General features: G+C 41.0%; 1 protein-coding gene across 1 annotated transcript in view; it reads right to left on the bottom strand.

Moving 5' to 3' along the window:
* fbxl17 (F-box and leucine-rich repeat protein 17) overlaps positions 1–16150 on the bottom strand; it is a 192737-nt gene extending 176587 nt beyond the window's left edge. Inside the window, exons 1-2 of the mRNA XM_048593668.1 lie at positions 16001–16150; positions 322–415 (exon numbers count right to left, since the gene is read on the bottom strand). The gene's annotated coding sequence lies outside the window, so the exon portion shown is untranslated. The remainder of the gene's footprint in view (positions 1–321; positions 416–16000) is intronic.
* Between the last annotated feature and the right edge of the window lie 9531 nt (positions 16151–25681).

Below are 25681 nucleotides of genomic sequence, written 5' to 3'. Positions count from 1 at the left end.
TGCTTGGCCTGCTGTGTTCGTCCAGCTCTACACCTTGTATTCTCTTTAAAACTTGTCAATTCATTTTCAAGATGTAACTGATTCATTCATAGAATCCGATATCATTCCATTTCAAATGAAAGTTCTAAACAATAAGATTTGCTTTGCTGTACAATTCTGTATCTACAATAATTCAAATTTAACCTTCCATTAAAATATGATGCCAGTGGTGGTTGCAGTGGCAAGTAATGAGAACCAGGAAGCACCAAGTGCAAGCCAACTAGTTCCCAAACAAGAAAGGGAGGACAAAATGAAAGAAACCTTTTCTGATCACTTGCTCACCTCCGAGCATCGATACTGTAGAGCAGCACTGACAGACACCTGAGAGAAGGTAATATACCCAGTTTTTCAGTGAGGAAACGATGTAAGGCATGACCTAGAGGGAGAAGAAAAAGTAAATTACAATTTTAAAAGTAGACACTTGAGCAATTCTTCACTAATAGTTGATCAAATTCATGCTTGTTCCATAGATGTCACATTATAATACATGACGATCCAAAAAAAAGCTATATTCCTTCTCAAGCCTTCTGTAGCTTGTTATACACTTACAAGTTTCCAGTCTGCTCAATATGATGGTTCCATTACATACTATTCAAGAAAGCTATCACAGATACATTCAATGAACTCCTCCTCAAGGCTGCCTTGACCAACCTGGTTCAACCAATTGACATGTAGATTGAATTCCCGCAAGATAATTGCCGTATCATTTTTACAGGATTGAGGTATTTCTTTATTTATTGCCCGTCCCAGAGTGATGTTATTATTTGGTGGCCTATAGACTACGCCTATCAGTGACTTTTTCTTCTCAGAATTTCTAATTTCCACCCAAATGGATTCAACCTTATTCTCCATCGAACCTATATCATCTCTCACTGCCACCTTGATGTCATCCTTAACTACTAGCGCAACACCACCTCCCTTACTTTTCTGTCCGTCCTTCCGAATAGTCTGATATCCCTGGATATTTAATTCCCAGTTGAGCATCCTGCAAACATGTCTCAGTAATAGCTACTAAATCACACACATTCACAACAATTTGTGCCGTTAACTCATCTACCTTGTTACCTAAATGCTTGTAGCATTCGAAAAGTGCCTTTATGTTAGCTTTTAATACCTTCTTTTTGAATTTTAACATCTCCACTAAGAATGTCTCCCGAGTTTTCCCTCCTCTTAACATTTATGCAGGAGTGTTTAACTACATTGAGAACTATGAAGGAAGTTAAATCGGTTTCCTTTTCTATTTACCATTATATTGCCTGTCGTTTTCCCCTTCCCTTCCTCCCATTTCACTAGATTAAAGTCCTAGTGACCATCTTATTTATCCTTTTCACTAGAACACTGGGTCCAGATCGGTTCAGATGGAGACTGCCCCAATGGTACAGAGCCCTCCTGTTTCAAAACTGATGTCAATGCCCCATGAAATGGAACCCTTTTTCCTACACCACTCCTTCAGCCACGTGTTTACTTCCCTAATTTTCTTATCCCAATGCCAATGAGCACGTGGCTTGGGTAGTAATCCGGAGATTATAACCCTTGAGGACCTGTTCCTCAATTTCATTCCTAGTGCTTGATAATCCCCAAATAGGTCCTCCTTCCTAGCCTTGACTATGTTGTTTATCCCAACATGGACTACAACAACTGGATCCTCCTGCTCCAATATCCTTTCAAGCCGGTCAGAGATGTCCCTCGCCCAGACACCAGGCAGGCAGGCACACTATGCAAGACTCTCGATTCTGCTCGCAAAGGATGTTATTAATCCCCCTAATTATACAGTCCCTACAACTACCACTGGTCCTTTTGCTGCCCTCTCCTGAATGGCCTCCTGTACCACGGTGCAATTGTCAGTTGGCTCATCGTCCCAATGGCCCTTTTCCTCATCCTCACAGGGAGAAAGTACCTCATACCTGTTAGACAAGGTCAAGAGCGGAGACTCCTCTGTTCCTAAATTCAGGATCCCCTTATCTGCCTCACTTGCAATCACAACCTGCTGTACCTGATCACTGACTGAATTTGAAGTACTTAATCTACCAGGTGCCACCACCTCCTGAAACAAAGCGACCAGGTATTTCTCCCCCTCCCGGATGTACCACAGTGTTTCAAACTCAGAGTCCTGTTCATCAATTCTGAGCCGAAGTTCATCCAGCAACCAACAATTGCTGCAGATGTAATTACTGCAGCTCGCAATGGGATCTGCCAGCTCCCGCATCATACAGCTACAGCACATCAACTGTCCAGCCATCTCTACTTAGTTAATTATGAGTTAGTTAATCCCAGTTGGTTAATTTATTTAATAGTTCTGGAGAGTCCTTTCTAAATTTAGGGCACATTTCCTACCAGCCAATCAGCTCACAGCTCTCCCGTGATTGATTTGATTGATTTTATTGTCACATGTACCAAAATACAGTGACAAGCTTTGTTTAGGAGCAGTACAGGCAGATCACAGCGAGCAAAGGATGTACAGATCAAAAAGACTTAGAAGCATATAAGTTACATTGCAGATTACATTATTTGAGGCTAGAGTCCATTCAACAGTCTGATAACAGCCAGAAAGAAGCTGTTCCTGAACCTGTTCGCATGTGTGTTCAAACTTCTGTATCTTCTGCGTGATGGGAGGTTGTAAGAGATCATTACCAGGGTGTGATAGGTCTTTGATGATGTTGGCCATCTTTCTGCAGCTGTGAGCCATGTAAATAGAGTCCATGGATGGAAGCTTGGCTTCTGTGATGGTCTGGGCTGTGCATACCACCTTCTGTAGTTTCTTACGGTCCTGGCCAGAGTAGTTGCCATGCCAGGCCATTATGCACTTGAATAGTATGCTTTCAGTACACCTGTAGAAGTGGCATCACCTTTCCAGTTAGGTTTCAGTTACTCCGGCTGCTCCTCCCTCTGACTCTGCTCTGGGAAACAAGGCCATGAATGCCAGAGAGAAGTTGAATTTATATTACCGTGCTCCAGCTGCTCCTCCCTCCGATTCTGCTCCTCGAAACAAAGCCAGAGTCTCACCCGCAGGACAGACCCAACAGAGGTGGCGGCACAGTGGTGTACAGTCAGGAGGGAGTTGCTCTGGGAGTCCCCAACATTGACTCCAGACCCCATGGGGTCTCATGGCTTCAGGTTAATCATACCTCCTGCTGATTACCATATACCATCCTCCCTCAGCTGATGAATCAGTAATCCTCCATCTTGAACAACACTTGGAGGAAGCACTGAGGATGGCAAGGCCACAAAATATACTCTGGGTGGGGGATTTTAATATCCAATCACCAACAGTGGCTCGGCAGCAGTACTACAAATTGAGCTAGTCAGGTCCTTTAGGACATACTGCTAGACTGGGTCTGCGGCAGTTAGTTCCATCACCACCAAGAGGGAAAAACAAACTTGACCTCATCCTTACCAATCTGCCAGCTGCAGATCCATCTGTCCATGATAATATCAGTAAGAGTGGCTACCACACAGTCCTTGTGGAGACAAAGTCCCGCGTTCACATTAAAATAACTTCCATTGTGTTGTTATTTATCATTGTGCTAAATGGGACAGACTTTGAACAGATCTAGCAACTCAAGACTGGGCATCCATGAGGCACTGTGGACCATCAACAGCAACAGAACTGTACTCCAGCACAATCAATAACCTCATGACCTGGCATATTCCCCACTCAACCATTACCATCAAGGCAGGGGATCAACCCTGGTTCGGTAGAGGGTGCAGGAAGGCATGCCAGGAGCAACACCAGACATACCTGAAGATAAGGTATCAACCCGGTGAAGCCTCCAAACAGGACTGTTTGAATGCAAACGGCATAAGCAGTAAGTGACAGACAGAGTTAAACAATCCCATCAACCAACGGATCAGATCCAAGCTCCGCAGTCCTGCCACATTCAGTCATGAATGGTGGTGGACAATTAAAACAAATCATTGGAGGAGAAGGTCCATAAATATTCCCATCTTCAATGATGGAAGAGCCCAGTACATCTGTGCAAAAGATAAGGCTGAAACTCTCACAGCAATCTTCAGCCAGAAGTGCCAAGTGGATGATCCAACTTAGCCTCCTCCAGTGGTCCCCAGCATTACAGATACCAGTCTTCAGCCAATTAGATTCACTCCACATGATACGAATAAATGGTTGCAAAAGCTACAGGCCCCAACAACATTCCGGCAATAGTACTGAAAAAATTGCGCTCCAAAACTTGCCACTCGCCTCGCCAAGCTCCTCCAGTACAGTTACAACACTGGCATCTACCTGACAATGTGCAAAATTGCCCAGCTATGTCCTGCACATTAAAAGAACAAATCCAACTTGGCCAATTACCACCCCATTAATCTACTATGGATCATCAGTAAAGTGATGGAAGGTATCATCAACAGTGCTATCAAGCAGCACCTGCTCAGCAGTAACTTGCTCAGTGATGCCCAATTTGGGTTCCCCCAGGGCAGCTCAGCTCCTGATCTCATTACAGCCTTGGTTCAAACATGGACAAAAGAGCTGAATTCTCGAGGTGAGGCGAGAGTGACAGCCCTTGATATCAAGGCTGCATTCAACCAAGCATGGCATCAAGGAGCCCTTGCAAAACTGGAATCAAAGGGTATCGGGGGCAAACTTTCCAGTGGTTAGAGTCATACTGACATGTAGGAAAAAGGTGGCGCTGCTGGAGTTCAGTCATCTCAGCTCCAGGACATCTCTGCAGGAGTTCCTCAGGGTAGTGTCCTCGGCCCAACCATCTTCAGCTGTGTCATTAATGACCTTCCCTCCATTATAAGGTCAGAAGTGGGGATGCTCACTGATGATTGTACAATGCTCAGCACCATTCATGACTCCTCAGATACTGAAGCAGTCCATGTCCAAATGCAACAAGATCTGGACAATATCCAGGCTTGGGGTGACAAATGGCAAGTAATATTTGCACCACACAAATGCCAGGCTATGACCATCACCAATAAGAGACAATCTAACCACCACCCCTTCACATTCAATGGTGTTACCTTCACTGAATGCCCCACTATCAACATCCTGGGTGTTATCATTGACCAAAAACTCAATTAGACACACCATATAAATACAGTGGCTACAAGAGCAGGTCAGAGGCTAGAAATACTGCAGCAAGTAACTCACCTCCGGACTCCCCAAAGCCAGTCTACCATCTACAAGGCACAAGTCAGGAGTGTGATGGAATACCCCCCACTTGCCTGGATGAGTGCAGCCCAACAATATTCAAGAAGCTTGACACCATCCAGAACAAAGCAGCCTGCTTGATTGGCACTACATCCACAAGCATGCACTCCCTCCACCCTCAATGCTCAGTACCATCAATGTGTACTATCTACAAGATGCACTGCAGAAATTCACCAAAGATCCTCAGACAGCACCTTCCAAGCCCACAACCACTTCCATCTGGAAGGACAAGGGCAGCAGATATATGGAAACAACATCACCTTCAAGTTCCCCTCCAAGCCTTTCACCATTCTAACTTGGAAATATATTGCCATTCCTTTACTGTCACTGGGTCAATAATCTGGAATTCCCTCCCTAATGGCTTTGTGGGTCAACCCACAGCAGGTGACTGCAGTGGTTGAAGAAGGCAGCTCATCACTAGGTTCAAGGGCAATTAGGGAGTGACAATAAATACTGGCCAGCCAGTGATGCCCACATCCCACAAAATGAATTTTTATAAAAATCATGTGCTTTACACACCAGAGAAGAAGCTAGGTAAGAATGTTCCTGGGTTCACTTCAGATTTAGACAACTAATTTGTGCGATTTTTAAAATTTTGATACTATTTTGTTGACAAACCTGTATCACAACACATGCAAACCATTGATGCCAATATTGGTAAGCAAAGATTAGGATAGCGGGAGGGATATCTGGCATAACCTGTACAAATTCAGACAGAAGTTTGAGAAGATTTGTAGCTCGGTTTGTGGATGTAAACTTGCTCGCTGAGCCAGCATGACATAGTCAGTGCACCTCCATGAAGCATTGGTGTTCTGTCCTTGTTGTTATTTAGCAAACCCAGGCATATAAATAACAAGTGGGTAGAACACCAACGCTTCACTGGAGGCGCACTGACGATGTTACCTAGCACGGTAACGGAATGTCTGCAATCAAACACACCAGCTCAACAAGCAAGTCTACAACCTCAAATTCAGACAGAATTTAACTTTACAAAGGGTAACAGAGGTCAAGAAAGGAGTGGACTGAAACAACTGGTTAAGGTAGGGATAGCAGTGGACAATGTAACAGAGTAAAATCTTAATCAGAGGGAAGAAAGGGATCAGAAGGTCAGCTTAGGATCGAATACAATGCCAAAGCATCAGTCGCATGGATAGATTTTATGGCAAAGACAGGAGATGATGGCTTTAGTCATTGCAATATTTCTATAAATGAATATGCAACCCAACCATTTCTAGAAATCAGACTTATAGAACAACAACACAGAAGCATCAGGGGTATCAAGTTATTATTAGTAATTATTAGTTAGTAGTAAAGAGGTGAGGGGCAGAAGAGAGGCCTTTAAGAAGATATTTAGCAGTAAAGAAATGCAATTTGTATTTCAGTGCTCCAAAATGAGTGATCCATGGATTTGGGAGAGGGAAGTGACAGATGTGCAATGTACACACTCAAGTCAACACACTTGAGGAAGACAGTTTGAAGCACAATAAAGATCATACTAGGACTAGTGCATAAAGAGAGGATCTGAGGAAGTAGCTGAACAAATAAATAGCTGTAAAAGGTATCATAGCAAATAGTTTAGGCGGTAAAGAGTCTAAAAGTGTATCTTAAACAATTGCCAGTATAACCTGGCCCTTCAGTTTTAAATTTTAATTCTATCATCATACTTCTGCTCCAATGACAAACATCTTGAAGTGCAATCCATATAAATGTTAAAATTATGCTCTGCAAGTAGAAAGTGCATTACTCTGAAAAGTTGCAGCCAATCCTAATATACTGATGCTGCCTTTTCTAAAAAAATCAATGACAAAAATGGCATAAGTGGAACATATCCAAGATAACACTTGACATAATATTCATAAACCACTTCTCCATATAATCTCGTCACCGTTACCTAAAGGACAGTCAAGATTCTGTCCTTGGATTATTGTTAAAATGTCATACATAAGCAGTTGCATAAACTAATCAAAAATGCTGAAGAAACACTGGCCTTTATAAGCAGAGAACTGGAATAAAATGAAGGGAGAAGTCATATTCCAGCTATACAAATCCCAGTTTAGCCAACTAATACATTGGAATGAACAGTAAACCTTGGAAAGGAAGTACTGGCCTATGGGAGAGTGCTGTTTCAATTTCAAGACTGATACCTGACATACAGGGTTAATTACAAGAAATTGTACAAACTTGCATTGCATAACCTGAAAGGTTAAGGGGTGATTTGATTAAAGATTTTAACATCGTATGAAAAACAGAAAGGATAGACAGAAACCATTTCTGCTTGTTGGGAGTCCAGGATTGGAGATTTAATTTTAAAAATAGAGCCAGGACTTTCTCAACACTGTGTTTATGTTGGTGAACTAATAATCTGGAAGCTGGACAAACGATCCAGAAATGTGAATTCAATTCCCTCAAATATGTTATTCAGTTAATTATATAACTCTAGAATTTCAAGGAATGCTCCTGGGATGAGAGACTTGTGAATAAATTAGCAAAGTTGCGACTGCTCTCCTAAGCAAAGACCAAATGAGGAAGAGAAGAGTATAGAGTAGAGACCATCATCCTCTGAAGGTTTTATTCTATCACAGTATATGGGAACAACAGGCAAGGCTGACATTTGTTGCCATTTCTAATCATCTGTAAACTTCCTAAGCCGTTTCAGAATGCAATTAAGTCTCAACCACATTGTTATGGAACAGACCAGGTAAGGAGAGCAGATTTTACTTCTCCAAAAGGACATCGGTGAACTAAAACACAAAACAAGATATGGGTGTAGTGATAGTCAAAATGGAGGACCACGTTCCAAAGTTGCTGAACTCAAATATCATGTCCTGGAGGTTGTCAAGTGCCTAAGCTGAAAATGAGTTAACATTCCTCCGACTTGCATTGAGCTTCACTGGAACACTGACACAGACAATAGACAGAAATGTTGGCATGGGAACAAGATGGTTTATTGAAATGGCAAGCAACTGGTAGGTCAGGGTCATTCTTCTGGCCAAAGTGGAAGTGTTCCACAATGCAGTCATCTAGTCAGCATTTGGTCTCAATATGTAGAGGAGATCTGGACTTATATCGAGTCATAAAGTTTTTATACATTGGAAAAATGTCCTGCTGTGCATGTCTACACCAGGAAGTGAGGACCTATCTATTAAAATCCCATTTTTCAGCACTTGGTCCATAACCTTGCATGCTGTGGCATTTCAAGTGCTCATCTAAATGCTAGTTCAATACTTTGAGAGTTCCTGCATCTACCATCATTTTAGGCAGTGAATCCCAGATACCCAGTACCCAACTTAAAATCCTTTTTTCTCAAATCCCCTCCAGACCTCTGCTCCTTACATTGAAACTATGTCCCGTGGCTCTTGGACCCTCTTCTGAAGAGAAGAGCTTTTCCCTGAATACCTTATTTAACCCCCTCATAACTTAGCACACCTCAATCAGATGTTCCCTCAGCCCTCTCTGCTTTAAGAAAACTAACACCAGTCTATCAAGCCTTTCTCCATAGCCAAATCACTTCAGCCCATACAACATCCTGCTGAATCTACTCTACACTCTCTCTAGTGCAATCACAGCCTTCTCATATTATAGCGAGCAGAACTGCACACAATATTCCAGAAGAGGCCTAACTAACATTATACACAAGTCCATCATACTGCCTTGTTCTTGCATTAAATGCCTTGATGAATAAAGGCAAGTGTCTCATATGACTTCTTAGCCAAATTATCTACCCATCCTTCCACCTTCAAAGGATCTTTGGACATGGAAACTAATGTTCCTCTATACATCCAAGGGTTGTACCATTCAAAATGTACTTCTTTGCCTTGTTAGTCCTCCCAGAATGCATCACTTTGCACTTTTCAGGACTCCATTCCATTTGCTGCTGTTCAGCCCATCTGACCAGTCCATCTATATCATCCTAATCTGTGAAGGTACTGATCATACCTCTGACAAATAACAAGAAATCCAGCACAAAACCCTGCAGTGTGCCAACAGACACAGACTGCCAATCACAAAACACCCTTCGGCCATTAACTCTGCTTCTTACCACAAAATCAATTTTGGATCTTATTTCCCAAACTGCGCTAGATCCCTTGGTCTCTTAGCTCCAAACAAGACCTTGTCAAAAGCCTTACTGAAGTCCACGTAGTCCTACATCAACTGCATAGCCCTCATCTACACACCAAGTCAGTTCCTCAAAAAATTCAATCAAACTTATTAGACACGATCTCCCCGTCATAAAGCCATGCTGACTCTCCTTTATGAATTCAATGGAGGTCAATTCTGTCCTTCAGAATCCATTGGTTTTTCTATCAGTGATATAGATTCACTTGCTGGTAGCTTCCTGATTTATCCCTACCACCGCTCTTGAACAATGGCCCACATTAGCTGTCCTTCTGATTCAATACCTTGAGGGCAAGCCTCCTGTTGCCAGAGATGATTTGAAAATTAATGTCAGCGCCCTGCAAATCTCCTCCCTTGTCCTCCAGAATATGGGATACATCTCATCTGGGCCGGAGGATTTATCCACTTTCAAGCCTGCTAAAGCCCCTAAAGTCTTCGTTTCAATGTTAATTTACTCAATTATATCACAGTCTTCCCTCCTAATTTCTATACTTGCATGGTCCTTCTCCAAAAGTGATTATCTATTTTACATAGGATGAACACAGCAGGCTAAGCAGCATCAGAGGAGCAGGAAAGCTGACGTTTCGGGTCGAGACCCTTCTTCAGAAAAATCTAATCTATTTTACATCTCAATCTCTCATCTCCTACCACGGACACTCCCTTTGGGCAGGCTCACCATCTGTTCTACTCACTCCTCCTCCCCCTTTGTCATCAGCACCAAAAAAATCTTTGCTCTTCCTACCACAAAACTGGATAATCATCTGAAAGTGAAAATAAATTCAGGAACTGTTAGGAAAAAGGCAGGGAGTTGCTCTTGCAGAGAACCAGCACAGACATGACAAACCAAATATGACTTCCTCCAATGCTGTAATTATTTTAAAGAGTCTATTCGTGAAGTTAAGAAAAATTGCAATGAGCAAAAGGTGGCAGGCATTTGACACTCTCACATGAAAGCGCAGATCAATTCATAAATTCAAAAGAATAGATTTTGTTAACTAGAAGTGTTGAGGGAAATGGGGCAAAGTTAGGTGCATGGAGTTCAGCCATAGGTCTCATTCAACAGAAGAACAGACGAAAGTAGTTAAATGGACCATTCCGAGTGTATGCCCCTAACTGCCTAACGCTTATCTCAAAATCACTATTTCAGAGGAACTTTCACTATTATGGTGCAAACCTTTGCAGCTCTAAAGGCCAATTCAACTTACAATTTGTTCATTGTATTGCCACATGAAGCAAAAGTACAATTCAACTTTTGAAATTGCTTATTAAAAGGCAATCAGCATTTAGCAAAATAAAAACAAGACTGTATAAAAGAAAGTCATCTCAAGCCATTTGACAGTCACACAGATTTTGCGTAATTCAAAATGATGTGAACATGTTACTTTGTCAATTTGTTAAACACACTCTCCAAGGCACAAACTTGCCCTAAAGTTGACAACCAGAAGGTCAAGAGACATCGAATTCTTTTCAGATGCACCCTTCATCGGGTCTTCCCTAATCTCTGTCAGAAGATATTTCAACCATTTGTGGGGATTATCTCAATTTAACATGGCACAGAGCAGGGAAAGACTCCCCCAATACATTCATCCCTATTCACACCACTTATACCAACATCAAGGACTACAGTGATGTTCCAAAACCACATTATACTTAATTTTTATCCAGATCCAAGATGAGTTAGTTGTATTTAATCAGCCTACATTAACCACACAAGTTTAACTCAAACACAAAATCAGTACTTTTGTATTGAATAAAGCATTAATTCTTTCCCGTTCATTTTGAAGGATCAATATCCCATTTAATTAAGATACTTTAAAAGAATATTTTACAGACAAATTAGATTTCCCATCCATCATCAGATCTACCCAAAACACATGAAGTTCCACAGAACCTTACTCCCTTCTGCCAGCACAACTCATGTCATAAGGATCATCTGGGAGGGAAAACAATGCTAGATTCTTCCTCTTATAAACCAAATGCTCTCTACCTCCTAGCATAGCCCAGAATGCGTACCTTATTAGTTTCTCACACATTTGCTAAGTTCATCGTATTCACAAAACACAACAAAAAAATTTTAACTCCATTTTTATTAATTTCCCAATGACAGTTCCCTTCTTAGCCCTTGCATGCCAGCTGACATTCTAAACTATTTCAAAGTCCAGTTATCTAGCTTTTCAATACAATTGTCACCTCTCTCTTTGTAAAACCACAATCATCAGCATGTCATTGTTAACTAAATGCCTGATTTCAATCTTCATTCCGAAAGGTCCATTTGCCACCTGCTTATATCGTCACCTTGCCCATCTCCAAATATTCTGTTTCAATTGTTCCAATCTAGTTTTAGTCTAAACACAACAAAACTAAAATGAATGCACCTTTTTTACATGACCAGGGTTGCATTTTTTTCCCCAATATGCTCTATGTAGACATCCATGCACCATCTTCTTCCAAAATTTCAATGCCATCCAGCTCCCATTACCTATACAATTGTCGGTTGAACATCCACACTGATGACTTTCTCTGCACTATTACTTACAAAATTCCCTTTAGTTTCATTCTTGGATTCAGGTTAGTCCATATCGTCCATTGGTGACGTAATCCACAGATATTCCATCAGCACTCACAGATACACTAATGACACATTAGAGTCATACCTCTCTCCAAGCATGATCAGACTGTGTATGCAGCATATTTTCATGGAAACACATACCCTAACTCCAACTAAATAATGGGCAGACTCGAGCCACTTTTTGGCTTGCCACAAACTTCACACCTTCCTTCCTATTTCATGTCCTGACTGCCATTATTTTCGGTTGAAACAGAATCGTCACATCCTTATTGGCCTGTCTGACTGACATTCAGATTTTTCAACCCAGATGGTCTTCATCAGGAAGACTGTCTACTTCTTTTTACTTTTCAATTACATCGTACCTACCTACCTATCATACTACAAGATACAAAATGTACCCCCAAATTTGCAAAAAAGCAGGAGGTGAAAGACCTTAAAACTATCACCATCACTAGAGAAAAAGATATTGACCTGTATCCTAGGGTCATTGAAAAAATGTGGTTGCATAGTTTGTGGATGTGTTGGTTACAATCTTCCAAAATTCCCTAGATTTTGGAAGAGTCCAAGAGGACTAGAAGGTCACAAATGTAATACTACTATTCAAGGAGGGAGACAGAAGTCAGGAAATCAGGAACTACAGCTGTGTTGCATCCAACATCTGTCAATGTTAAAATATAAGAATCTGTTACTAAGTTGGAAAATCAAATTGCAATCAAGTAGAATGACATGGCTTTGTGAAAGGGAAGTCACGTCTGAACAATTTATGCAACCGCTTTGAAAAATTTCATTGAGTATTAAGCAAGGTGGAAAAACAGACACCAGTAAACATGAAGGATTTTGGTTTCCAGAAGTCATTCAATAGCTTGCCACAAGATAAAAATCCATTTTGCTTGGGATGGTATATTAATGTTTTTAGCGTATTAGCTAACCAAGATAGATTCTGAAAAATAGGAGTCACTTGCAGGCTGGCAAGCGGTCATGCTGGAGGGCCACAAGGATCAGAGGTGGGACTCAACTGTTTACGAATATTAATGAATTGGATGATGAGGTCAACTATATTATCTGCAAATTTGCTGATAATGCAAAGGATAGGTAGCAGAATAAGTTGTGAGAAGGATACAAAGGATCTGCAAAGGGATATATATACTGAGGACATCAGTTAGCAAAATATTTGGCTAGAGAATAATGTAGTAAAATTTGAGGTTATTCACTTTGGCCGGAAGAAAAGAGAAATAGAATATTATTTAAATGGAGAAACACTACAGAATGCTGCACAACAAAGATCTGGGTCTTACTTAATCCAAAAAGTTAGCATAAAGCCACATCCAATAACTTCCTGTTACCAGTTTTCCTTCCCTCCAATCTGAATGTAATCAGCTCTTCCTTGTGCTAACTCTATCTGTATATCAAGTTTTGTTAAAATCATTCAGTAGTTCCTGAGATATATTGTTTACAAACAGACTAGCAAACAAAGCAAAAACATTTCTTCCACCCATCTTCAGTGGTGGAGGTAATTATGAAGGTAAATTTGATGTCAGCCTTTACTGTAAGATGTTGGTGGGTAAAAGGAAGGAATTTTACTGCAACAGTGCATTGGTGAGTCTGAAGCTGAAGTACTGTGGAGAGTTATTTCCTTTCTCTAGGAGTTTCCCTTGCATTAGAAGCAGTTCAGAGAAAGTTCACTTGGCTGGTTTCTGGGGTGAATGGGTTGACTCATGGAGAAAGGATGAGCAATTGGGCTGATAGTCATTGGAATGAATAAGTGATAATATTATTTAAATATATAAGATTCTGAGGGGGATGTACACTGTTACTGCTGGAAGAATGCCTCCTTTTGTGGGGGAGACTAGAACTAGGGGACAGAGTTTAAAAATAAGAAATTTCCCATTAAAACTAGAGAAGGAATTTCTTCTCGCAGAGATCATAATCTTTGGAATTCTCCTCCACAGAGTACTGGAGAACGTGTCATTGTACATCTTCAAGATTGAGTTAGATAGATTTTTGTTGACAAAGGACTTAAAAGGTAACAGGGGCAAGCAGGGAAGTGGAGTTCATCAGATCAGTCATAATCATACTAAGTAGCATAGTAGGTTCAATGGGCAGAAAAGCCTCAACCTACGCCTCTTTCTTAAGGTTTATCTGCTATTGAATCCTTGATTTAAGCCTATATCAGCTCTAGACTCAATTAATTGTGAGCTTTCCATCCCAGAAAAATCTCTAAATCAACACACACTCACAAATTCACTACTTGTACCCAATCATCCACCATGACCAACACACATAAGAACATAAGAACTAGGAGCAGGAGTAGGCCATCTGGCCCTTCAAGCCTGCTCCGCCATTCAATAAGATCATGGCTGATCTTTTCGTGGACTCAGATCCACTTACCTGCATTCTCACCGTAACCCTTAATTCTTTTATTGTTCAAAAAAAATCTACCTTTTCTTTAAAAACGTTTACTGAAGTAACGTCAACTACTTCACTGGGCAAGGAATTCCATAGATTAACAACCCTCTGGGTGAAGAAATTCCTTCTCAATTCAGTCCGAAATCTGCTCCCTCTAATCTTGAGGCTATGCCCTCTTGTCCTAGCTTCACCTGCCAGTGGAAACATCCTCTCTACTTCTATCTTATCTATTCCCTTCATAATTTTATATGTTTCTATAAGATCCCCCCTCAATCTTCTGAATTCCTCAACACCCATCCTCAATACCCAACACTGACTCCATATCTCCCAATAATTCAAGTTTAACAATTTTATTCAATCTATGAACCTCACCCAGTTCTCGGTTCCTCTGATAACACCTTTTGGTGCTTGTCCTCTTCCTTCATTTGTACAAATATGGTTTCCTCCTCCAAGACTGAATATATCTGACCAAGCAGATTGATGCTCTTTCCAAATATCTCCCCCTTGATTTTGCATCTATTTTCTCCCTTAATTCTGAAGTGCTTCTGGATGTTTTTCTTAATTTATAATTCACTTGTATAAATTGTATTTACAAGAATATTAGTTCTATGAACTAATTACAGCACTGTTTGAAAAGGACATTGATAGAATTATTTACATGAAGCCACGTGTAAATATGTTTACAAGTGTAAACATGTATCTATAAACTTTAAAAGGTAGTTCTAACCACAAAAAAAACAATCCTGACTGACTCAAGCCTTGTGATGTTGCACAGATCTTTCAAAATAAAAATAATTTAGTTCCACTTTCCTGTGTGAAACTACTGATTTTCAGATGGAACAGGACACGGTGAAATGTCAGTGCAACTTCAAACGACACCTCTTATCTATGGAGAACTAAACCATTACACTTTATGTAGATCTGGGCTACTATCACTGCATTTGTAAATAATAATGAAAAATGCAAAATTGGAAACCAACTATAACCCAACAGAACCATTTCATAGAAGTGTAATTAAACCAGAATTTAAAATGTAACTACTGTACATTGAACAAACACAGATGCATTGAAAAAATATTTCAAATTGTCCTTTTAGCATTTAATAAAATTCAAAATGCATATATATTATAGATTTAATGTGACTGAGGTTTTCTTTACATCTTGTACATTTTCGCTATTCGCTACTTATATTGCTGAGGAATGTCAGAGGGCATTTTATTTAAATCACAATGGTTATAGACTAAGAGAAGGGTTTAATAAAACAATCTGTGATTATTGACTATAAATTGAATGCGAGATTAAAAACATTATCAATTTTTAATGTCCCCATAATATTTCAGTACTCAAAACCACTTGTATTGCTTCCTGTAAAGAGTTTCCATTCCCTACTGTCCCAATGTGGGACTAGGACTACAGCAGTATTTCCGACTTCCTAAATTCCAGCTCCAATATTCAGCTTCACACATACTCATTTCAAACAAGGCCTCAGCTGCCCAGTGTTTGTCTCTCAAACTGTAAATAACAGGAAGAAGCGTGCTGCCTACCGGCGACTATTCCTCCCTACCGCCTTCACACGTTTGCATACTTAAACACAGAAACGTCATCATTCTTGTGTGTGCGTGTGTTTTTTTTTCCCCCCTAGAATATATAAACGGTTACTAACTATTGGAAAAAAATAGTGAATATAAACTGATGCAGACCTTCCGGCAGTACAAGGCCTCGTTCTTCAACTGAGAGGCCGGCTCGAGCCGTCCGCGCGCCTCATTGGCGATGATCAGCGAACGTCACTCGCTGATCCCGCCTTTTGATCAGATCCCAGCCGCACAGTGATCAACCACTGAGTGGGGATCTACCCTGAGGCCGTTGTTAGCATTGCCGTGGGACAGGGTTTTAATAATGGTGGCCTGCTGCTGTTGTAAGGTGAGAATCTTCGTGCTGGCGACTAAGAGGACCCGACAGCTGTTTGTTTTCTGAAATTAGATCAGGACGCTTGTCCGACTTTTTTCTCAATCTCTCTCCCTTCTCCTGTGAATATGTTTCTGCGTTTATATTCATCACGCCAGTGACTCTCATCCCTTTTTCTCTGCAGAATCTATCCCTTTTTATATTGTATTTATTGTGTTCATTAGTTTTCGGTCACATTTGTTTCGTCTTATTTTTTTTTCTGTATTTTCAGCATGACGTCTTGAAATATATCATTCACCGATAACTTTTCATGATCGAATGAAAGCAAAATACTGGAACTTTAGAAGAATCAGAGTGGATTCGAAATAGTAATTCTCTTTCTATCTCCACACATTTTGGCAGAGTTGCTGAGATTTTCCGCCGTTTTCTGCCTGTTTATACCTATTCAACCTCTCTAACTTTCTCGTGTTCCAGAAAATTTATCTCTTAAAAATTGTACGTCCTGGTCTTTCTGGGTATGCTCAACTCCCAGACCATGTTAAACTTAATGGTTTTGTAATCACACATTGACTGTCTAGATGGTAGAAATGTCGGATACTGACAGAGATAGTAGGAACTGCAGATGCTGGAGAATCTGAGATAACCAGGCGTAGAGCTGGATGAACACAGCAGGCCAAGCAGCATCAGAGGAGCAGGAAAGTTGACGTTTAGGGTCTGGACCCTTCTTCAGAAATGGGGCAGGGGAAAGGGATTCTGAAATAAATAGAGAGACATGAGGCGGATGGAAGATGGATAAAGGAGCAGATAGGTGGACAGGAGACTGACAGGTCAAAGAGGTGGGGTTGGAGCCAGTAAAGGTGAGTGTAGATGGGGAGTTAGGTGGGGGTTGGTCAGTCCAGGGAAGACGGACAGGTGAAGGAGGCGGGGATGAGGCTGGTAGGTAGGAGGTGGGGTGGGGATTGAGGTGGGAAGAGGGGATAGGTGGGCGAAAGGACAGGGTAGGGAGGCGGGGACAAGCTGGGCTGGTTTTGGGATGCGGTCGGGGTGGGGAGATTTTGAAGCTTGTGAAGTCCACATTGATACCGTTGGGCCGCAGGGTTCCCAAGCGAAATATGAGGTGCTGTTCCTGCAACCTTTGGGTGGCATTGTTGTGGCACTGGAGGAGACCCAGGATGGACATGTCGTCCAAGGAGTGGAAGGGGGAGTTGAAGTGGTTCGCGACTGGGAGGTGCAGTCGTTTGTTGTGAACTGAGCGTAGGTGTTCCACAAAGTGGTCTCCAAGCCTCCACTTGGTTTCCCCGATATAGAGGAGGCCACATCGGGAACCGTGGATGCAGTATACCACATTAGCAGATGTGCAGGTGAACATCTGTTTGATGTGGAAGGTTTTCTTGGGGCCTGGAATGGGGGTGAGGCGGGAGGTGTAGGGGCAGGTGTAGCACTTTCTGCAGTTGCAGGGAAAAGTGCTGGGGTTGGTGAGGTTGGTGGGGAGTGTGGAGCGGACAAGGGAGTCATGGAGAGAGTGGTCCCTCCGGAAGGCAGATAAGGGTGGGGAGGAAAAAATGTCTTTGGTAGCGGGGTCAGTATGCAGATGGCGGAAGTACCGGAGGATGATGTATTGGATCCGGAGGTTGGTGGGGTGGTATGTGAGGACGAGGGGGATTCTGTTTTGGTTGTTATTGCGGGGAGGGGGTGTGAGGGATGAGTTGCGGGAAACGCGAGAGACGCGGTCGATGGCGTTTTTGACCACAGTGGAGGGGAAGTTGCAGTCCTTGATAAACGAGGACATCTGGGGTGTCCGCGAGTGGAATGCCTCATCTCGGGAGCAGGAATTGGGAATAGGGGGGGTGAGAGGAGGTGTCAGATACTGACAGTTGTTTACAAAGTGCATAATACGTTACAAGCCATTCTTTGCAGAACTTTTAATTACTTCGAAGCAACTGTCTATGCACAGCTGGTGAGAAAACATTGATCTATGAGATATTAGCTGCTCGAAGTTACTTCCTGGAGATCAAACGCGAAAATAAGTAAAAACATGCTCGGATTTGGATTGCAAGCAAACATAAAGATGCTTTTGTCTCTAAAGATGCTGCTGACACTTTCACAAATAAATATACGTTCCTGCAAATGGAGGACTTGTAAAAGGTTTGGAGAAATTTGAATCATTGAGTGTCTGAACCTTGTTTGGTCATATCCATAGGATCTCTTAAATTGCTCCAGTAAATTACATGACTACCAATGAAGTGGGCAGAGCTGACTTTGCATTGGTGGATGTGTATAGTGAAGTGAACAGGATTAATAATTCAACTATGCTTTCTTCATACGTTTAAAATGTAAGCCCCGCTGGTGCAATCCCCAAGTATTAAAAGTACATTTCTTGCACGTATTGTGCTCTTAATAAAAAAAACATAAATTTCTTGATCATTTATTTTGTTAGCTACTGACCAGTTTCCTGGCAAAGAGAAAAAAGTCTTTTAAATCAGGATGACTGCAGAACAAATCAAACTTCTGTCACATGCATTGTAATCCAATTTTTAATAAAAAGCCATATTATTCTAGGGCACTGCAGATAGTTGCTTAGTCAGGTTGCCTTGCTGATGAAATTCTGTCACTGGTTGGTAGATGTGTTCCCTTTCTTTTCCATCAGATATGGTAGTTTTGGCTAGACAAATAGCCTTGTGCAGATTTAGTTAAATAAATTGAAGTGGGTTTTCAATATATGTAGTGGTGAGTCCTTCAAACTGGGCTGTCCCTATCTTCTAATCTGTGTGCAGTTTTGGTCTCCTTATCTGAGGAAGGATGCTGTGGCTTTTGAGGGAGTGCAACTAACAGTAAAGAACTAAGAATGTTTTGAAGAAAGAGTTAGTTATAGCTCTTAGGACTAAAAGGATAAAAGTGTATGGGGAAAAATCAGGAAGAAGATACTAAGTTGAATGATCAACCACGATCATATTGAATGGAGGAGCAAGCTTGAAGGGCCTCCTATGTTCTGTGTTTTATGGACAATTGTGGGTACGTTAATCAAGCAGAGTCTACAGGGAAATCATCTTTAACTAACTTATTAGAGTTCTTTTGGGGAAGTAACAAACATTGTAGTTAAAGATGTGTACTTAGATCTCAAAAAATGTCAAATCATATGTTACTGCACAAAATAAGAACTCATGGTGTTCGGAGTGATTGATTAGCATGCACAGAGGATTGTTCAAGGGTAAATAGGTAATTCTTGGCAGGTCATAACTGGCAGAGTGCCATAGAGATTAGATACAAAAGCAGAAATTGCTGAAAAAGCTCAGCAGGTCTGGCAGCATCTGTGACGAGAAATCAGAGTTAACATTTCAGCGCAAGTGACCCTTCCTCAGAACTTTTTCACAGCATCTTCCATTTGTTTGGTTTTTATTTGCCACAGAGATTGGTGCGGGGGCCTCAACTATTTACAATTTACGTTAATGACTTTTATGAAGGTATTGACTGCATTGTAGTCAAATTTGCTGTTGACAGAAAGATAGGCGAGAGTATTTTGTCAAGGGGACATAAAGAGATGACAATGGATAATAAGTTAAATGAAGAGGCAAATATTTGGCAGATGGTGTATAATGTGGAAGAGTGTGAAATTGTCCACTTTGGCAGGAAGAATAAAAGACATATTACTTCATTTAAGAGAGACTGCAGAACTTGACAGTTCAGAGAGATCTGGATATCTTGATCTGTGATCACATGGTATTAGTATGCAGGTGCAGCAAGTGATTAGGAAGGCAAATGGAATGTTAGTTTTTATTATAAGGCAAGCATATGTAAAAGTCAGGAAGTGTTGCTGCAGCTGGAGTCCTGTGTACAGTGTTGATTGTGTTACATCAATAAGGGTAGAATTGCACTAGAAGTAGGTCAGTGAAGGTTCACTTGACTGATTCCTGGGACAAAGGAATTTTTTATTTTCTAGGAAACATAGAACCAGTTAGGCAAGAGACTGTGGGGATTTGACAGGGTGGATGATAAGAGCATATTTCCCCTTTTTGGGGATGTGTGCAGTACTGGACATAGTTTAAAAGTTAGTGATTTAAGACTGAGATAAGGAAGATTATTTTCTTTGAGAGGATTTTCAGTCTTTGGAGATCTCTTTCTGAAAGAAGACTAAAGGCAATTAATTAAATATAGTCTAAGCTCAGCTACAAACATTTTTGATCCCCAAGAGAATTGAGGGGAACAGACAAGAAATTGGAATTGAGACCATAGTCATAATTTTACTAAATGGAAGAGCAGCAGAGAGATATCTAGTTAATAATTAAAAATGCAGCCCCTTATTACACAAACTGTTTTACATAACTGCACAGCTAAATGTTGGGAAATGGCTTGACTCAAAAGGTCCTGAATCAGATTTTCCCATCTCCACCATATACCACTCGGAAAACACAAAATGGTGTTCGGGCATTTCCTCACAAAGGAAGAATCACAAATCAAGGGAACATCAACTCTAAACCAGATCACACGCTTTACAGAAGATAATTCGGACTGGCTTCTTTCTTAAGTAAATCTTATCAAATTTATTTATTATGCTGTATGAGTTACCTGTATGAATGACCAATGATGGAACAGATCTGATCATGTTAAAATGTACTACTTCAAGAAATCTTTATTTAAATTTCACTGATAATATTAAATTTCACTGTCATATCTCGCCTGGTAAAATAAATTCAGTCTTTCTATGATCCTGCAATTCTAGATCAGCTGTAAATCTTTGTTTAGAATCTTTGTCATGATCCTATCTTACTTTTATTTTTTATTTCAATTTTTTGATCTTGTATTCATAACAAAATATGTCAGCATTTTTTTCTAATAGAAATAACCCAGGAATTATTGTTAACTGACCTTTTTCATTTTATAAATCAGTGTTCATTTTGACGACCATAATTTTAAAATCATTCACAAAAAAACTCAAAGTGCCTTGCAGGGTCAGAAAATTATCTGTGAAAAACAGCAGATGCTGCTCAGGCCATAAACCTAAAACATATTCAATTTTCCACAAATGATGCCCTGTCCTGCTGAGTGTTTCTGAATCACTTTTAGATGTCCACGATTTGCAGTAGCTGCAGTGATTTCTGGTGCAGTCAATGGTCACCCCTAGGATATTGATAGTGGGGAATTCAGGGATGGAAATGGCATTGAATATCAGATGGTGACTGTTGAATGTGATGGTTAGATCCTCTTGGTGGAGGTGATAAATGCATGAGACAAGGATTACCTGCCACTTAATAGCTTAAGCCTAAATGTTGTCCAGATCTTGCTGCACGTGGGCACACACTATATCAGTATCTGAACTGTTACAAATGAAGTTGAAAAATGTGCAATCATCAGCAAATGTCGGACTGCAGACCTTATTCTGGGAAAAAGTTATTGATGAAGCATCTGAAAATGATTTGGCTGAAGACACCGCCCTGAAGAACAATTGCAAAAATAGCCTGGAGCTAAGATGATTAGCCTTGAACAACCACAACTGTCTTTCTTTGTGCTAAGTGTATCTTCAATCAGCAAAGAGTTTCCTCCCTGATTCCCATTGAATACAGTTTTGTTAGGGGTACTTGATTTCATTTGCGGTCAAATCCTGCCAGTCAAGGGCAGTCATTGGTTGAATAAAAGAACCACAGGCAAAAATTAGGAAATACTTTTTTGTACCTTTTTAGAATCTGGAATGCAGTGTCTTAAGAGAATGTGATGTCTGCAAATTCAGTTGTGGCTTTCAAAATAATCTGGGTAAATGAAGGGGAAAAAAAATACAGGTTTCCTGGCAAAAAAAATGGGAAGTGGGATTAGCTGTTGATGAGACATACATACTGTGAATAAGACTAAAATTACAACTTTGTTAATTGTGACATTTTGCATCATATGTTGCACAGGCAAAAAAAAATCTGAACACGATCAGCTGTGTAATGCTGGCCACGCAATGATTGCAAAAGCTCTTTTTCGCAAGACTTGAAATTATCCATAAGCTACATTAATGTAGCAGAACAATCTGAAGTGAAAATGCTTCAGTTGCACAAACACACCAAACTGCCTGCAGTTTTCTTTTCTCTCTCAGAACCTTGAATTGACTCTTTGAAATTTGGAGTATAGGCCCCACAGAGTACCGTTTCACTCACTCCCCATGACAATGGTAACTGCAAAATAGTGAGTCAGCTACATTTATACAAATAAATCAGGCTTCTGACATTTCATTACCGTATTTGTTTCCCAGTTCTATTATACAGTGGGAGACTGGCTGAGTGCCAATTGCTGATACCAGTAACTATTTCTGTATAGAATTTGTTTTAACTTTGCTTATCTGTTATAAAGACGCACAAATTCCTTATGGAATCACAGAAGTAACAGAAAAGTTTAGCTTACCTTTTTCCCTAGACCCACAAACAGGGCTTTCCTTGTGTATTCATAATTTCAAATTGTTTTGACTCCATTGTTCTTATTTCTTAAATTTCAACTGTTTCTCTCCTTTTGTCAAGTCTTTCCGCATCTATATGAACAACCTGTTCAACACCTAAACAGTTGCCTGCTCCAAAACAATTCCTTCTCAGTACAGATGTCCAGATCTTCAGTTCTCGATCCCCACCTAGAAGCCCTGAGAACTGTCTGCTTTTTCCTTGACTGGAAGCCCAATCAGTCCATGTCCATCATTTCAATCTTTCAACTGAATCAAAATGAACCATTTACTACAGTGTGGAGCTGGAGGAACACAGCAGGCCAGGCAGCATCAGATGAGCAGGAAAGCTGATGTTTTGGGTTGGAACCCTTCTAACCAATTGTCAAACCGTTCCAGTGTATTGCACCAATCCTATGTGCTTTTATTTTGTACAATAACCTCTTATGTGGGACTTCATTATATCAAATGTCCCTTCAAGCCTCTCTAAGGAGAACATTTCCACCTCTTACAATCTATCCAAGTAATTAAAATCCCTCATTCCTAGAAGTACTCTTGGAAAGATTTTCACCCTTACAAATGACTTCCTAAAGTCTGGTGTTCACAATTAGACATAATGGGCTGAATTTTACATTTATTCAGCCAGATATCAGTTTAGTCAAGTTTGATGGAGGATTCTTTTTTTCAAGGTTTAGCAAGAGTATTCACTACATCTTACAAAACTCACTTCATTAACTACCCAATTGTGCTGTAGTGCCCCTCTCATCCAATTCTAGCCCCATTCTACCACACACCGTAACTGGAACAATTTGCTACTGCCAGGACATCCCAGAATGGACCGGTATCACTGATGCCAGCACTACCTTTAAAGGTCATTGTGCACCCAGACAAATGCTTTGGTCCAAAGCTGCCCCATACAGATCATGACATTTGGCTTGCACCTGACAGAGACAGAAAAATTGACACTGTGCTTTGTAGGTAGGAACTTGGAGGTCCTAGTGAGGAGGAGGTTACAACAACCAGACCATGCCAGCCTGGTCAGAGGTGACCACCTGGATGAGAGCAGTATCAGCTATCTAGCAGAACACCCAGCAAAAAAGTCAGTGACCTTCTACATTTCACTAGCATAAGTGGCACTATCTTCCGCTGATATGTCATGCTGAGTTGTAAAGATTATATTTCTTTTGTACTTTGTGCATTTTTTTAAAGCAGTGAACTGAAATGAGAAAGAACTCTTTTGAAACCTGAGGATTTCCAAAAATGGCTTCATGTTTTAAAATAAGGAATTTGAAACATTTTGTGAACTCTGCATAGCTGTAGGTTTCAAAAATGTGCAGATAAACTGGAGCTGAGGTATTGTCTGCCAGGGAAGCTGATTGGTTTGTGGACTAGGAACCAACTATATTGACTGGAAACGCTATAGTTCGAGTACTTTAGATGGGTCAGTTTTTGTCCGATGTGTGCAGAAGGGTTTCCTGACACAGTATGTAGATAGGCCAACAAGAGGCGAGGCCACATTGGATTTGGTACTGGGTAATGAACCAGGCCAGGTGTTAGATTTGGAGGTAGGTGAGCACTTTGGTGATAGCGACCACAATTTGGTTACGTTTACTTTAGTGATGGAAAGGGATAGGTATATACCACAGGGCAAGAGTTATAGCTGGGGGAAAGGCAAATATGAGGCGATTAGGCAAGATTTAGGATGCATAGGATGGAGAAGGAAACTGCAGGGGCTGGGCACAATTGAAATGTGGAGCTTGTTCAAGGAACAGCTACTGCGTGTCCTTGAGAAGTATGTACCTGTCAGGCAGGGAGGAAGTGGTCGAGCGAGGGAACCGTGGTTTACTAAAGAAGTTGAATCTCTTGTCAAGAGGAAGAAGGAGGCTTATGCAGAGATGAGGCGTGAAGGCTCAGTTAGGGCGCTTGAGAGTTACAAGTTAGCCAGGAAGGACCTAAAGAGAGAGCTAAGAAGAGCCAGGAAGGGACATGAGAAGTCTTTAGCAGGTAGGATCAAGGAAACCCCTAAAGCTTTCTATAGGTATGTCAGGAATAAAAGAATGACTAGAGTAAGATTAGGGCCAGTCAAGGACGGTAATGGGAAGTTGTGCGTGGAGTCTGAAGAGATAGGAGAGGCGCTACATGAATATTTTTCGTCAGTATTCACACAGGAAAAAGACAATGTTGTCGAGGAGAATACTGAGATACAGTCTATTAGACTAGACAGGATTGAGGTTCGTAAGGAGGAGGTGTTAGCAATTCTGGAAGGTGTGAAAATAGATAAGTCCCCTGGGCCGGATGGGATTTATCCTAGGATTCTCTGGGAAGCTAGAGAGGAGATTGCAGAGCCTTTGGCTTTGATCTTTATGTCGTCAGTGTCTACAGGAATAGTGCCAGAAGACTGGAGACGAGCAAATGTTGTCCCCTTGTTCAAGAAGGGGAGTAGAGACAACTCTGGTAATTATAGACCAGTGAGCCTTACTTCAGTTGTGGGTAAAGTGTTGGAAAGGATTATAAGAGATAGGATTTATAATCATCTAGAAAGGAATAATTTGATTAGGGATAGTCAACACGGTTTTGTGAAGGGTAGGTCGTGCCTCACAAACCTTATTGAGTTCTTTGAGAAGGTGACCAAACAAGTGGATGAGGGTAAAGCGGTTGATTTGGTGTATATGGATTTCAGTAAAGCGTTTGATAAGGTTCCTCACGGTAGGCTATTGCAGAAAATACGGAGGCATGGGATTGAGGGTGATTTAGCGGTTTGGATCAGAAATTGGCTAGCTGTAAGAAGACAGAAGGTGGTGGTTGATGGGAAATGTTCATCCTGGAGTTCAGTTACTAGTGGTGTACCTCAAGGATCTATTTTGGGGCCACTGCTGTTTGTCATTTTAATAAATGACCTGGATGAGGGCGTAGAAGGATGGGTTAGTAAATTTGCGAATGACACCAAAGTCGGTGGAGATGTGGATAGTGCGGAAGGATGTTGCAGGTTACAGAGGGAAATAGATAAGCTGCAGAGCTGGGCTGAGAGGTGGCAAATGGAGTTTTAATGCGGAAAAGTGTGAGGTGATTCACT

This window comes from Rhincodon typus, chromosome 3 (genome assembly GCF_021869965.1).
Source record: "Rhincodon typus isolate 14 chromosome 3, sRhiTyp1.1, whole genome shotgun sequence".
NCBI classification, from domain to species: Eukaryota; Metazoa; Chordata; class Chondrichthyes; order Orectolobiformes; family Rhincodontidae; genus Rhincodon; species Rhincodon typus.
Note: the sequence above shows the minus strand (reverse complement) of the source record. Positions and strands in the feature narration are given on the sequence as shown.